Source organism: Pongo pygmaeus, chromosome 12 (genome assembly GCF_028885625.2).
Source record: "Pongo pygmaeus isolate AG05252 chromosome 12, NHGRI_mPonPyg2-v2.0_pri, whole genome shotgun sequence".
Classification (NCBI taxonomy): domain Eukaryota; kingdom Metazoa; phylum Chordata; class Mammalia; order Primates; family Hominidae; genus Pongo; species Pongo pygmaeus.
Genome location: NC_072385.2, coordinates 88,505,495 through 88,521,465, shown reverse-complemented (window position 1 = coordinate 88,521,465; position 15,971 = coordinate 88,505,495). Strand labels below are relative to the sequence as shown.

The 15,971-nt window shown below is 43.8% G+C and overlaps 2 long non-coding RNA genes across 3 annotated transcripts in view; one reads left to right on the top strand and one right to left on the bottom strand.

The window, feature by feature from the left end:
• The window catches only part of LOC134737802 (uncharacterized), a 38,820-nt gene extending 22,854 nt beyond the window's left edge, over nucleotides 1-15,966 (top strand). Inside the window, exons 3-4 of the long non-coding RNA XR_010123104.1 lie at nucleotides 13,119-13,255; nucleotides 15,110-15,966. This is a non-coding gene — a long non-coding RNA (uncharacterized LOC134737802). The remainder of the gene's footprint in view (nucleotides 1-13,118; nucleotides 13,256-15,109) is intronic.
• Nucleotides 1-15,971, bottom strand: part of LOC129030431 (uncharacterized) — a 118,281-nt gene that overhangs the window by 18,935 nt on the left and 83,375 nt on the right. The gene's annotated exons all lie outside the window — the stretch shown is intronic.

Genomic DNA, 15,971 nt, shown 5'->3' with positions numbered 1-15,971 from the left:
TGACCTCTCTTTAGGACTTTTGGGAGTCCTGCCACCTGTCAGCGCTCTCCAGAAATCTGCCCTCAGCTGGAGAGAGCTCTTGGGGCAACCAAATCCAGTGACTGGTTGACATGGAGAATGGAGGCCCGTCTGCCTCACCCCAACTTGGGGCAGCTCTGCAGGTCATCCGGGCCCAGAGTTCCCCATGGGGTCAGCTAAGGCCTTTGATGAGACTGCAGGACATTCCAGCATCTCCTTTTGCCCAATTCTGTTTTTTCTCCGTTCTGTTCCACAGATGTTGATCCTGGGTGCACTCTCTAGTTAGTAACCTGCACACTCATCTCTATCTCAGAGTCCACTCCAGGGAGCTCTGCCTGCACCGCCAGTTGCAGCAACACCAGCAAATTCACTCATTTTTACTAATTCTGATTTGACCTCTAATTTACAATTACCTGGATTGCATCCATAACTAAGATGACCATACAGACTGGTTTGCCTGGGACAATCCATTTGTGACTTTCATTACCAAGAGATTTAATTATTATTGATAGCAATGCTTTTTACTTTTAAAATATCCATAGTTTGAACAATAAATTATATAGCCACCCTACCTATATAAACAGCCCTAATGTTCCCAGGCCTCACTGCCAGCATGAAAAAATAGTACATTGACGTAGTGTAAATTTCCTGAGCTTAGAGCTCCCACTAAATATAACTTCAGAACCTCAGCCCCCTTGCAAGGGCTCTCCACACTGACCCTACCCTGCTTCCTCCCCAGAATACCTGAGTGACCATCAGGAGCCCACACATTCTCAACAGATCACACTGCTGCTTGTCCACTGCTCTCCACCCTCTTCTGAGGCTGCTGCTTATACCACAGTGTTGATGGCCTCCTCTCTGCTCCCCAGAGCAGATGCTCCCACCAGCACTGCTGCTCTTGGGCATCAGATAGGCTCTGCGAGCTTCACCATTGTCAGAAGGCCCAGATGGCTCTGGGAGGTCCCATGGATGCTCAGCCCAAACCAGGTTTTGAGTCTTTATTTCGGTTGTAGCTTGATATATCTATATGCCCCACCTCCATACAGTAAATGAAAAAAATCATCCCTTTGCATAGACATTCTTCTCTCTGGATCCCACAGCAGAGTGGTGGGCTCTATATGAGTGCAGTTGGTCTCATTTTATCTACAAAGCTCTTTTCCACTCAGGGCCACACATAGGCCATCAAGGTGGCTGGATCAGGTTAGGGTTTAATAGCCTCCAAACTGTACCTGGAATCCCTATTCCTGCCTAACCCTATGGTTCAGATTCTTTTTTCCAGGAGTTTTCTCACACTCCATGCAAGTGAGTTGGCGCACATAGACATGGGGAAATTGGAATCTAACTCCACATAAACCAGTTATGTATACAGGAAGTCCTTATTTTGCATAGTAATGCAAGACCATAAAAATGACTGTGTAAGCTGAAACCCCGCAAAGCAATCTTAATCGATGGGAAGAATTACAGTTGTTCTGTGACCTTTAAACATTTTTGTCAAAACATTAAACATTCTCTTACTGTTGTTTATAAATGCATAGGGAAATGAAAAATTAACAAAACTAATATTTATTTATTACATTGTAATTTAAAACATTAGAAACATTGAGAATTAAGGTGTTTTATGTCTTTGTAAAAAACATATCAAAAGTAGTTTGCACAGTTCTTGCCTTTCTCCCCTTACTGTATAGCTCATGATACAGCTGGAGCAACTTTTCTATGCCTTGGTGAATTGTCGTACTTTGTTGTAAGCGTAGTCTAGTTCTAAGTCAGCTCCTGATGTTTTATCCTTTGCTCTTGCAATGTCACAAAATATCTATAAGAATTCCTTGAAGGTGAAGTTTTTTGCCAGTGCCACTTCCACTGGGACATCTTCATTTTCTTGGAATCTGGATGCAGATTTCCCAGCTGCATCCTTACCTGTGCTAGCAGCTTCATCACTAGCTTGACATCAATCAATTCTTGCTAAATTCCGGAATGAGGAAACAAGCCTTTACTGGCAGTAAAAGATTATTCTTCAGTATCCTTGTAATTACCATTTTCTTTCAATGTGGCAACTAAGATCAATGCTTTGGCCAGGAGGCAAGCCAAACTACTTCGGATTTTGAAATATTAGAGTCTTCAATCCAAAGTAGAAAACTCTCCAAGCATAAGCAGCTTTCTGTTCCTATTGCAATTTAAACTAAGAGACGAAGCAACATTACCTTGTTTTTAATACACATTGGATTTTTCCAGTGCAGTTTGTTCCATAGCTCCATGCAGGCCATGGTGCATCCGATCTTTGCTCTGCTCTTGCCAATTTCAAATCTTCAGTCTAATCACATCCAGTTTACTGCCAGCATTTTCACTTTTTGTTTCTTTGTTGCATTTTTATTTTTGTTAGCTTACCCTCTATCAGTGATCCATTTTTTGTAAAATTTTCATCACATGGATTTATCACTGGAAGACAAGGAGGCAACACAACTTCACATTTTGCTGTCTGGGCGTGAATTGAGTAACAGATATGCAATGACTAATCATGGACAGGCTTTGAAAGAAGTGATGTGATTGGTTCATCATGATGTGCATCTGTTGTTTATATCATGATTTGTGGACTGGCAAGCAGGCAGTGAAGTTTGTACTTTATGCAATTATAGTTAATACATACTGTGGTGACTGAAATTTGAACTAGTTGTTGGGAACTGGTATTATTTCATTAAACTGAAACTTGTGCACATCAGTGCTATAAAAAGCAAGGACTGCTTTATTAATGTATACCAACCAAATACTTTTGAGCACATTTACAGCACAGCACTTCCTCCTCCTTGTGGTTGGACGGTTCCACTTGACCAGTCTAGCCAATGGATTGTGAGCAGAAGTTACATGTGTCAGTTCCATGCTGAACCATTTGATGGACAGTCAGTCCTGTCCTAGCCCCTGAGGATATCGGAGGAGGTGGCTGCTCTGTTAGCCTAAGTCTCTGAGCAATAAAGGTGAGCAGAGGCCCCCTGCTGAGATATGATGGACATGTAGCATAAGCAAGAAGTAAACCTTTGTTTTAAGCCACTGAGATCTTGGGGTTATTTGTTTCTGTAGCATAACAACTCGTTATGATTGATATAAAATATAATCAGGAGGTAATCTAGGAAAAGGAGGATAGGGAGCTGGGCAGAATTTAGAACTCAGAAATTGGCAGCTGATAGTCAAAAGGGCTCCAAATTTGTAGGGGTAGGAGTAGGGGAAGAATCAGGGGCATGTACTTAAACAAAAAATCTTTATATGATAAAAAAAATTATCACAGACACAGAAAATAAATATATAGCTTAATAAATTATTAAAAAGTGAAGGTTATCAATTTATGGATTAATAGATTAATGGACTATCATGGGAGTGGGACTGGTGGTTTATAAGAGGAAGAGAGACCTGAGCTAGCACTCAGCCCCCTTGCCATGCGATGCTCTGTACCAGTTTAGGACTCTGCAGAAAGTGCCTACCATCAAGAATGTCTCTCGCCAGACATGGTGCCTTGACCTTGAACTTCTCAGCCTCCATAACTGTAGGAAATAAATTCCTTTTCTTTATAAATTACCCAGTTTCAGGTATTCTGTTATAAGCAATAGAAAATGAGACTGTTTCCTCATCCCTCCCTTTTTGCCCTCAAGAGGTGACCACTTACTTGCCTTTTATGGAAACACCCTACTTCCTTTCCTCATGCCATTATCAGTCCACATGTGCATCCTTCAACATTGTGGTTTAGTTTTACTTTTTAAATATTTTAAAGTCTCTTTTAATGTACAGACTTCCCCTTTACCACACTCCTTTCCCCTTGTGAATGTATGTGTTACAAGAACTAGATCATTGGTAGAGTTTCTCACAGCATAGATTTTGCCACTTGTGCCCCCACGGTGTCGTTGATGTGTTCCTCTGGCCCCTATATTTCCTGTAAATTGCTAGTTGGATCTATAGGCTTGATCCAATGTGGGTTTGATTATTTTTGGTAAGACAACATCATAGGTGGTAGTGCCTTTGTTCTCCAGAAAGTGTAATCATCTTTAAAATAATTATTATTTTAATAATAACCATAGATGTTCATTTATTTGGGGTTACAGAATGGCAAAATTCCAATTTGAAATGTCTCCTGTTCTACTCTGGTTACCAATGATGCAGTTCAAATGGGACCATCAGGGTAAATGCTTGATTTTTTTGTTTGTTTGTTTCTTCAGAATTCAAAGCTTTATCACATCCAGGTACCAGTCGCTAAGATCTGAATGTGACAAAACTGTTGTAAAGGTCAACCTGGCCTCCATTGGCCCAGCCTTCTCTCCCCAGGTCCTTTGACCCCCTGAGAGATCACCCCAGGCCCTATGAATCTCAGTTTTTCTTCCCATCTCCCCACCCCATCAGAGCCTACCTTCAAGGAGGGAAGGTCCTCATGCTCGCTCACCTGAAGAGGTAAATTGTGGGCATTGTCCACTCTAGGGAATGTGGATTTTAAGGCCTCTCTCTCAAATATTGTCTCACTTAGTCCTTGTGGAGTTCAAAACAGGTAGCTTCAAGCCCAAATTCACCTTGCAGTTGTTTTGTTTTGGCCTTCACAGAGTGTTTTCACTTGTTGGTTTGTTTTGCTTTTAAGTGGAGCAAGACTGCATTTAGGCAGGGGCATATTCTCTGCAGTTAGATCAGAGCCCACCACCTCCCCTTGCATTGTACCCGCCCTGTGTTCTCAGTCCCTTTGTGTTGCAGAACCTTGTAGGTAGGTGTTATTAGCCCATTTTTCAGGTGAATGGACAAGAACTGGAGAATTGATGTGGGGAACCTAGGTGAGGCACAAATGGAAATGGAACAGCCACTGAGTGCTCTGGGAAGGAGACCACAAGCCAAAGGAGAGAGTCCACAATGGGAAAACCCAGCTACAGGGCCCTCTCCATCCAGCCTGGTGCAAACTAAAACCCACATTCTTTTTTTCTTCCTTTTACAGAAACAGCTCAAGGAAGCATGATAAAATGAGGCCTAAGATAATATTTGAGGGGAAAGTTTATTTTTTTATGGTCTGTTTGCATTACACCATCGGGTGAAGAGAGGAGGAGAAAGACTTGTCCCAAATGGCAGAGCTGGAGAAGCACACACAAATCCAATGTCAATAGTTGGAAATACAAGTGTTTGGTTTCATTAGACTTCTTTTTTTAAAAAAACTTTATTCTTCCTTTTCCTGAGGCAGTCCAAGGGAAGGGGACACAGAGGTGGAAAGCGACAGGGAGAGAAGAGGGAGGGAGCGAGCCAGGGCCAGCGAAGAGGGCTTGTCTTAAGGAACCTGCTCCCCCTGTGAGTGTCCTCAGCCAGCCCAGGAGGCTGGCAGGCCTGATCAGAAGCAGCCAGCTAGAGCCTTTCCCTGATTCCAATGACGGCTGCTAAGCAGGGGCAGGCAAGTCAGAGTTTCGGCATTTGTCCAACAGCTTTTTTTGAAAGGATTTTTTTTTTGTTGTTTTTGAAAACCTGAGTGAAAATGAACAGATAATCAAATCCAGGTCACCCTGAGGAAAATGATTTGACTTCTGTGTTCTCCTGTGGCCCCATTTGGCCATAGCTGGCCCCTTCTCCTTCCCCCTACTATCACGCAGGCCCTTGGCTGCCCCAGGGCAGAGACCGTGTCTACAGGGGCAGGAGAGGTAGGTTAAGAATGCAGGCTCTAGTCAGACAGCCTGGGGGTTCAAGTTAAAATATTAGCTCTGGCACTTATTAAATAGGCCACCTTGGACATCTTCTTTGTGCCTCAGTTTCCCCATTTTAAAATGGAGATGTGATAATACCTCATGGTCTGTTGAAAGAATTCAATGGAAAAAATGCTTACTACAGTGTCTAGCATGTAGTGTTCAGCAAATATTTGCTGTTATTCTATTATTTTTAGAGACTTTTCTGTCTCCCTTCCTTTGTCTTTCCATTACATGCCACTCCTTAGCAGTCCCACTGGATTTGTCCAAATGGATAAACTCACTCAAAGAAATAAAAATAGGTGTTATCTTGCAAGGTATTTTGCACACTGTCCACTCAGACCTTCTCTCTCAAGCAGTTTCTGCACAGCTCTGTGGATACCACATCCTTCCCTCATCAACATGCCCTAGTTCTTGTGGCACAATCTGCATGGATTGCCCTCTCTATTCATTTCCATCCACCCAAATCTAGTTCAAGGCCCACTTTGCAACAGAATGTTGGGTCAATCTGGGAATGGCTTGATTCAGGGTCTTGCCTAAAGTCACTAGGATCTGGTTTTATCTCTTGGTTTTGCTTTCTCCATGTTGGCTCCACTCATAGACTCTACACACCTGGTGGCAAGAGGTTTGCAGGCAAAATGGGCTGCAGATTCAAGCCCAGTGAGAAAGATAACTTGCCTCTTTGCTAATAGGCCCAGCAGATATACCAGGTGTTCCTTGGCTATGATTGGGTTACAGATCCATCCCTGGACCAATCTTATGGTTGGGGGATAGGGAAGGAGTGTCGTGCTTCCACCTGCAGTTCATGGGCTGATGAGGAGGAAGGAGTGCTTCCTAGAAAGAAATCAGGATAGTTTCCAAAATAAGGAAGAATGGGGAGCCAAATGGAAACAAATGTTCACCACACACACAGCCTTTCCTATATCGATCTCCAACGATTCCAGCCTGTTCTCTTCTCTGGATTCCTGACCTGATACATCATGATGTCATTCATCTTGGCAATGTCTTTTCTACCCATTTGTTGAGAGTAAGTCTCACTATATCCCCTACTTTGCGAAGTGCTTTTATCTAAAGATTGTTCCTGTGTCCTTCACTTGGCAATGAAGCATGCCTTGCCTTCTTGAATGGCACTGTCGTCTCTCTTACTGATATGGTATTTCCCATATATACATGTCTTACCTTTCTTACGTATTGTAAATTCCTCCTGGGCAAGAAACAAGAATACTTCTTGCCTAGTACCTTGTATATAAGTGCTTGGTTATATGTTGTTGATTTACTAAGAATTTAATATTTCTTTTCTTATACCTTCCCTTGGTTAAATGCCTAGTAGGTACTAAATAATATTTTTGGAACTATAAAATCTAGAAGGAGCACTGAATTTGGACAGGCTCTTATAATCTAATGCAGCTCCCTCTTTTATCGGGGTTAAAACAGCCTAGAGTAATGAAGTGAGTATATAAGCAAGTTAGAAATACTAAAAACCAAGGTCCTTTGGATCATAGTTAGCACTTTGTATTTGTTGATTGCCTAATTGTTAATTCAGTGCCTTTTCCACTGAACCTCTTTGTAAGATCAGGAACAAGGCAGGGATGCCTACTGCTGCCACTTCAATTCAACATAGTACTGGAAATCCTAGCCAGAGCATTAGACAAGAAAAAGAAATAAAAAGCATCCAAATTGTAAAGAAGTAAAATTATCTTTGTTCACAGGTGTCATGGTCTTACATGTGGAAAACCCTAAAGATTCTGCACAAAAAAAACGTGTTAAGATTAATAAACAAATTCAGCAAAGTTGCAGGACATAAAATGAGTATACAAAAATTAGTTGCATTTTAATGCACTAACAACAAACAATCCAAAAGTAAATTAAGAAAACAATCTCATCTACAATTGCCTCAAAAAGAATAAAATACTTAGGGATAAGCTTAAAGATTTGTACAGTGAAAAGTATAAAATATTCCTGAAAGAAATTAAAGAGACACAAATAAATGCAAAGACATCTTTCATAGGTTAAAAGAGTGGTCCCCAACCTTTTTGGCACAAGGGACCGGTTTTGTGGAGGACAGTTTTTCCAAGGACTGAGGTGGGGGTGTGGAGATGGTCTCAGGATGAAATGGTTCCACCTCAGATCATCAGGCATTAGATTCTTGTAAGGAGCATGCAACCTAGATCTCTTCCATGTACAGTTCACAATAGGGTTCACGCTTCTATAAGAATCTAATGTCACCGCTGATCTGACAGGAGGCGGAGCTCAGGCAGTAATATTTGCTCGCCTGCCACTCACCTCCTACAGATCTCTAGATCTCACTCACTCTCTAGACCCACTCACCTCCTACAGATCTCTAGATCTGTGTGGACAGGTTCCAAACAGACCAAGAACCAGTACTGGTCCACAGCCCAGGGATTGGGAACCCTTGAGTTAAAAGACTTAATATTGTTAAAATGTGCATATAATCCAAAATGATCTACAGATTTGATGTAATCCTTATTAAAATCCAAATGCCATTTTTTGCAGATATAGCAAAAACAATCCTAAAATTTATGGAACTAAAAAGGACCCTGAATAGCTAAAACAATCTTGAGGAAGAAGAACAAACCTGGAAGCCTCACACTTCTTGACTTCAAAACATATTCCAAGCTACAGTAATTAAAACAGTATGGTGGTGGCATAAGGCCAGACATGTATAGACCAATGGAACAGAATAGAGAGCCTCAAAGTATACCTATGCATAGACAGTCAAATGATCTTTACCTAAAGTACCAAGACTACGCATTGGAGAAAGGATAGTCTTCTCAATAAATGGTGCTGGGAAAACTGGATAACCACATGCAAAAGAATGAAATTGGACCTTTATCTTACACCATACACAAAATTAACTCAAAATAGATTAAAGATCTAAACATAAGTTATGTGAAACTATAAAACTCCTAGAAGAAAACATAAGGGAAAACCTTCATGGCATTAGATTTGGCAATGATTTCTTGGCTATGACACCAAAAACAGACAACAAAAGCAAAAATAGACAAGTGGACCAACATCAAATGAAAAAGTTTCTGCACAGCAAAGGTAACAATCAATAGAGTGAAAAGGCAACCTATGGAATGAGAGAAAATATTTTCAAACCATATAACTGATAACGGCTTAATAAGCAAAATATATTTTTTAAAAACTCCTACAACTCAATAAGCACACAATAAAAGTAAAAATAACCTGATTAAAAAGGAGGCAAAGGACTTCAATAGAGTTTTCTCCAAAGAAGATATACAAATGGCCAATAAGTATATGAAAAGATGTCAACATCACTAATCACTGGGGAAATGCAAATCAAAACCACAATGAGTATTGTACCTGTTAGGATGGCCATTGTCAAAAAACAACAACAAAAAATAACAAGTGCTGGTGAGAATATGGAGAAATTAGAACCCTTGTGCACTGTTAGTGGGGATGTAAAATGGTGCAGTGGCTGTGGAAAATAGTATGAAGGTTCCTCAAAAAATTAAAAATAGAATTATCACATGATGCAACTGATATAGTTTGGATCTGTGTCTTCACCCAAATCCCATGCTGAACTATGATCTTCAGTGTTGGTGGAGGGGTCTGGTGGGAGGTGAATGGATCGTGGGGTTGGTATCTAATGCTTTAGCAGCATCCCCCTAGTGCTGTCTTGTGATAGACTTCTCATGAGACCTGGTTGTTTAAAGGTGTGTAGTGCTTCTCTCCCTTCACTGTCTTCCTCCTGTTGCCATGTGAAGTTGTGCTTGCTTCTCCTTTGTCTTCTGCCATGATTGTAAGTTTCCTGAGGCATCCCCAGCCATGCCTCCTGTACAGCCTGCAGAACTGCGAGTCAATTAAACCTCTTTTCTTTTCTTTTCTTTTTTTTTTTTGAGACAGAGTCTCGCTCTGCTGCCCAGGCTGGAATGCAGTGGCGTGATCTCGGCTCACTGTAACCTCCACCTCCAGGGTTCAAGCAATTCTCCTGCTTCAGGCTCCTGAGTAGCTGGGATTACAGGTGCATGCTAATTTTTTGTATTTTTAGTAGAGATGGAGTTTCACCATGTTGGTCAGGCTGGTCTCGATCTCCTGACCTCATGATCTGCCCACCTCAGCCTCCCAAAGTGCTGGGATTATAGGCATGAGCCACCATGCCTGGCCTAAACCTCTTTTCTTTATTAACTACCCAGTCTCAGGTAGTTCTTTAGAGTAGTGTGAGAATGAACTAATACAGCAGCAATCCTCGTTCTGGGTATTTATCCAAAAGAACTGAAATCATAATCTCAAAGAGATATTTGTACTCCCATGTTCATTGCAGCATTATTCCCAGTAGCCAAAGATTCCTGCTCCCATGAGAACCTAATGCTGCTGCTGGTCTGACAGGAGGCAGAGCTCAAGCAGTAATGCTTGCTCACCTGCTGCTCACCTCCTACTGCGCAACCTGGTTCCTAACAGGCCACAGACAGTACTGGTTCGCAGCCCAGGGACAACCTAAATGTCCATTAACAGATGAATGGATAAAGAAAATGTGGTCATACAAGCAATGGAATAGTATTCTGTCTTAAAAAAGGAAGGAAATCCTGTCATATGCTACAACATGAATGAAGCTTGAGGACATTATGCTAAGTGAAATCAGCTAGTTGCCAAATGGCAAATACTTCATGATTCCACTTGTATGAGGAATCTGAAGGACTCAAACTCTTGGAAACAGAAAGTAGCTGTCAGGGGTTGGAGAGGGGAAAAGCGGGGAGTTGCTGTTCAGTGGCTACAAAGTTTAAGTCATGCAGGATGAAAAAGTTCTAGAGATCTGTATTGCTGTATAACGTGTGCATTTCGTTAACAATACTGCACTTAAAAATTTAAGAAGGTAGATTTCATGTTATATATTTTTGTACCACAATAAACAAGTTACTAATGGCCTAAAAAAAGTTGATTGAAGAAGGGACCTTACATCTACTGGTGTCATTTAGGGTCCTCAGGCATGTGGAGTCAGGAATATTTTGGGTCAAGGAATTGATCCCAAGCTCTCCTAATCACACATGGACTAAAGAGTGGGCTTCATATTCTAACAGCTGAAATGATTTTGCATCTGGGTCCAAACATCACTAGAACTCCAGTCTGCCAGCCGGGGGCCTGTGGGCTGGGGGCCTAGAGTGCAGACCAGCTGAGCCCAGCACAGGAGACAAGTACAGCCCTTAAACAAACAAAACAAACAAAGGAAACCCCTATCCAGACATTCATTCTTCAGGTAACAGAGATTAAGGCAGGGCAGGTTCTTAACAGGTGAATGAAATAAACCCACAAAATAAGAGGCATACCAAGAAGGTGTTAAACCAGTTAGGACACTTCATCCAGAGCCTTTGCCACTACCTGCGATGACAGCCCAGCAGGGCTCCTTTATCCACAGGTAGCTCCATACCAGGCCAAAGACTCCTCTTTGGGACCTGGCCAGGTGCTTGGTCCCAGTCTAATCCACACTGAGCTCGGAGAGAGCTCCAAGGTGAGACCTGCCTAAACTGGTTCCCAGGCTGGCCAGAGGGCCCTCAGGGCACTGCTCAGCCCTCACCCCAGGGAGAGGGGGACCTATACGTCTCTCCAGTTCTCCTCAGTCCTCTTTACAGTGAACCAGATGGAGGTAAAGACCAGATGGAGGGGAAACCGAGGAGCCAGAGCCAGGGCAGGGGCTGGCGATCAGTCAACACGGCCCCTCTCTCCCAGGAAATCTCCAACAGACACCTGCCACTCACCACCCCTGCCTTCCACTGTGGGGCCTTTGGCTTATGGGGGCCAGCAGGGACAAAAAAAATATATGGAACAGTTGACAGGATACTGTCAGGAGACCTTGGATCTGATCCTCGCTTTGCCATTTTCTAGCTGCATGACCCCAGGCAACCTCTGCAGGCCCAGCTGCCCTAACCTTAGGAGGGTGTCAGGTTGGACAAGATTCCCCTCCTGTTCCAAGTGAGTTGATGGTTGACTCTGATGCCATGCTATCACCTGTGCCAACTAAACATCCACAGATTACATCTCTAGGACATTCGGGTTCCTTGGCGCATGATGCAGGCCAAATCTCCTCCCTGGCTTGTGCTATGGAGACACAGGGCAGTGCCTCCCAACACTCTGAAGGGCACCGCTCTGGAGCCAAACTGCTATATTCTTATCCCAGCGCTGCCCCCTTTCCATGCCTCAGTCTCCCCATCTGAAAAATGGAGATAAACCCCATCTCATAGGGCTGTTATGAGGATTCAATGAGATGAGTTAGACAAAAACTCTCCACAGTGCTGGCACTTGGGAAGTGCACTGTAAGGGTGGGCTGTTACTACCGTTAGTGTAGTGGCTCCTGAGGATTTCACCTCCAGGAAAGTTGAGCCTCGCAGGGACCTGGGGCTGGGAAAAGGTGGCCTTGGAAGTTCTCCCTCACTCTGGCAGGACAGAATTGGCCTCGTGGCCTGGAGATTGGATCTCCCTCCCACCTCTGGCTCCAGGGGGTGGTTGGGAGCATGCTGTTGACACTGACCGGCCACACCCCACGTCTGCATGGTGCAGTCTGGCAGGCCGAATGTAGCCTCCTTTCCTAGAGGGCTCGAGCCGGACGCGGCTCGATTACCGTGGAGTGCATTTCAGGCATTGTCGCTATTATCAACTTCTCACTTTCAGCTGCTGGATCAGGGGCAGGAGCCTTCCCTTCCTCCCTCTGCCCCATTGCTGGGTGTTTGTTTTCACCGCAGGTGCAGACATGAGCGTCTCCCGTCCTGGAGGAGAGCCTGCTCAGACCCACCCCAGACATTGCCCCACATCTTCTAAATTGGAATCCAACTCTCACCTCCCAGTTCCAATCCAGAATGAATTTGTCCTGAGTGAGAGCTGAGAGGTGAGGAAGGGGCTTGGTCACAACTGTCCAGTCCTTGCTACCAGCAGATTGAGGTCTCTGAAGAAAAGAGTCTTTGCTGTGCTGATGACTAACACACCAGGAAAGATAAAAGAGAGGGAGAGGAAAATGACAGAGAAGGAAAAAACAAAGATTTCTGCTAAAGCTATAAACATTAGCTTTCCCAAATTTGCCATTGTTGTCCTACTCCTTTACTCATGCAGCACCCCCCCGCCTTTCCCCATCCTCCCCAAAGCACCCTCCCCTGATGGACTGTAAATTCTCTCCCTACCACACCCAGGTTAGTAAAACTTCCTTATGTCAGATTAATTCCTTAGAGGATGTGGGGGTGCATGGGTGCATAGAATTTTGGCTTTGAACAAACAAACAAACAAACAAACAATTCTTTCATCAAAGTTCTCCAAGGAGAAGTTCTTCCAGGGAAAGGGGACAGTTTGACAGATGGTCCTGTATCTTCCCCAGGTTTCTGTCTCCATTGGCACTGCCCTGTTGTTCTCACTGCCACCAAGTCACCTTGTCTGCCTTGTTCTCTTGCCCAGGTGTGGGCTGTGCCCACCAGCCCCCTTTGTGGAGCTCAGACAGGCTGGAATTCTCCAAGAATAACCTCACAGGAAATCAACAAAATGAACAAAGAGAATACAAACAGCTGAACAACAGATGTGCTTACTGAATGCAGGTAACTAATCCTAAAACAACCAAAGTCTCGCCACCATGGCTGGCCAGGTCTGGGTTCCTCCCTGCCTGCTCCCAGACCCCGCCAGAAAAGACCCTCCCAAGTAAAGCTTTTTGATATCCCCCACCCACTGCAGCCCCCAGCCTAGAAGAAGTTGGTAAAAGAAAGGATAGGTGGTGTGCAGAGCGCAACAAACAGCTGGCGTTGGGTCTGAGCCAAGGTCCAAGGGTGGGTGGGGAGCGGAACCCTGCTCCTGGGAATCCTCCCCCTGCCAAAACTTGGGAGTTTTACTAACCTGGGTATGGTAGTGGGGAAGCTGCCCCCACCCCCCCAACTTGGTGTGATTTTTGGAGAAGGGAACCTAGCGAGGGGATGGGGGTGGTGAAGCCAGGCTTGGACCTGAAGCTGAGGTCTAAAGGTTGGGGGCAGGTGCCTGCCTCCAGTTCTGCCTCTGTCACTCTGGCCCCCCTTCTCTGGGCCTCAGTTTCCCCATTGGTAAAAGGAGGAAGTTTGAGTAGTGATCTTTGAAGTCTTTTTCACCTCTAGCATTTTCCAGTTTTTCAATTCTGTCTCTTTGACCACCAGTTCCTACAAGTTAGAAAACTCCAGTCCACCCAGATAGGTCTCAGTAAAGATGTCAACTCCCAACACAAGAGTGACAGCTAACCTTCCTGCATGTTGACCAGATGCCAGAAACCACTATAGCTACTTTACCTGTGTTGGCTCATTGCCTCCTCACAGGAGCCCTAAGCCTCGGATCCCCATTTCACAGATGAGAAACTGTAGCAGAAAGAGGTTAAGACATGTACCAACATCCCAGGTGGTAAGAGAAGGGATGGGGCCTCAGGCAGTGTGCTCCAGAGGCTGTGCTCTGACCCCCCAACCCAGACTAAACTTCTTCTTCATAGATGAGTGACTATAACACCTCTGATAGACACAACAAGCCGAAGGTGCAAACAACCCAGATGTCCATCAACAGACAAATGGCTAAACAAAACATTCAGTGGAATATTATTCAGCCTTAAAAAGGAATGAAATTCTGATCCATGCTACAACATGGGTGAACCTTGAAAACATTATAACTTTATACGCTTTTAACATTATAAGCTTTAAAATATTATAAGGCTAAGTTAAACATGGCCAGCCATAAAGGACCAACACTGTATGATTCTACTTATATGAAATATCTAAAATAGACCAATTTACACAGACAGAGAATAGATTACAGGTTATCAGGTGCAGGGGAGAAGGAGGGATGGGGGAGTAACTGGGAAGAGAGTTGCTGTTTGGGATGATGAAAAAGGTCTAGAAATGGATGGTGGTGATGGCAGTACAACAGTACGAATGTACTTAATGCCACTGAATTGTATACTTAAAAATGGTTGAAATGGTAAATGCTGTGTTACGTTAAAAACAAATTTTGGCCGGGCACAGTGGCTCAAAAGTTGTAATCCCAACACTTTGGGAGGCCAAAGTGGGTGGATCATCTGAGGTTGGGAGTTCGAGACCAGCATGACCAACATGGTGAAACCCTGTCTCTACTAAAAAAATACAAAATTAGCCTGGCGTGGTGGCACATGCCTGTAATCCCAGCTACTTGGGAGGCTGAGACAGGAGAATCGCTTGAACCTGGGAGGTGGAGGTTGCGGTGAGCTATTAAAGGAGTTTATAGCTGGAAAAAATAATAATTCCATATTGGAAAACTGATGATTTGTAAAATTCACCCGAGTCTAGCATTCAATGTAAAAATGGGTAGAATAGTGAGTGAAGCAGGAGTTCAAAGGGTCAGAGGACTGAGTGGCTAGGGCAGACTTTACAGAGAAGGTGGAACTTGACCCTGCTCTGTGTCTCTGACAGGAAGGCCTGTCTTCCTTCCCGTCTGCCCCCAGGCATGGAAGGACCAAGCCAGGGTCAAGGAGTGGAAGAAGCAGCTTATCCTCCAGAAGCCTAGAGGTGAGGCTCTAAGTGGGAACTTTCTCCTGGCCAATCTTTTTCAGTGCTGTTTGTTTGGCAAGGGAACAGATTTTCCTGTTACAACAGCCAAAAAAACAGAAAATAAATCAAGGAAAGAGTGGCAAGGACCAGCCTGGAAATGAAGTTAAAATATCTAGGCTTGCTGAAGACACCACAAAATGGTTTTCTCCTCAAAGTGGCTGCACAGCTTAGAGGGACGGCAGATCAGACTGCTCTAATGGATCTAGGGACATATTCCTCTCCCTGACAACTCCACCCACACCTCTTCCCACCCTATTTCCTCCAAAAGCCTTTTGCAGATGGTGCCTCTCAGTTCCCAGAACCAGTCTGGAGCAGTGATTAAAGGACCAAAATTCCAGGAACCATTTTTTTTCTTGTTGTACAGTTTGGCAAATGCTTCAGCTATGCTAAGACACAGTGAATCACTTAAGAGTGACAATCAAGATGCTGGAGGGAAATTAAGGATTCCACTGAGCATGGGGCCAGTCTTCAAAAAAGTGGTTGTTAGTGAAAAGATAGGATTGTGTGAACACTCTATTTGGGCACCCTTCATCCCCATAGGCACTCAGGCCACACTTTTGCCTCCTTGGATCCCTCCTTCCTTTCCCTATTCCTATGGATAAGAATCATTTCCATTACTACCAGGTCTCTACATATTCCAGATTTATGATATAACCATGAAAAAATAAATAATGAAAGTCTCAGGACCTTGTCGGATCAGATAACCACATATAGTTCTCTATAC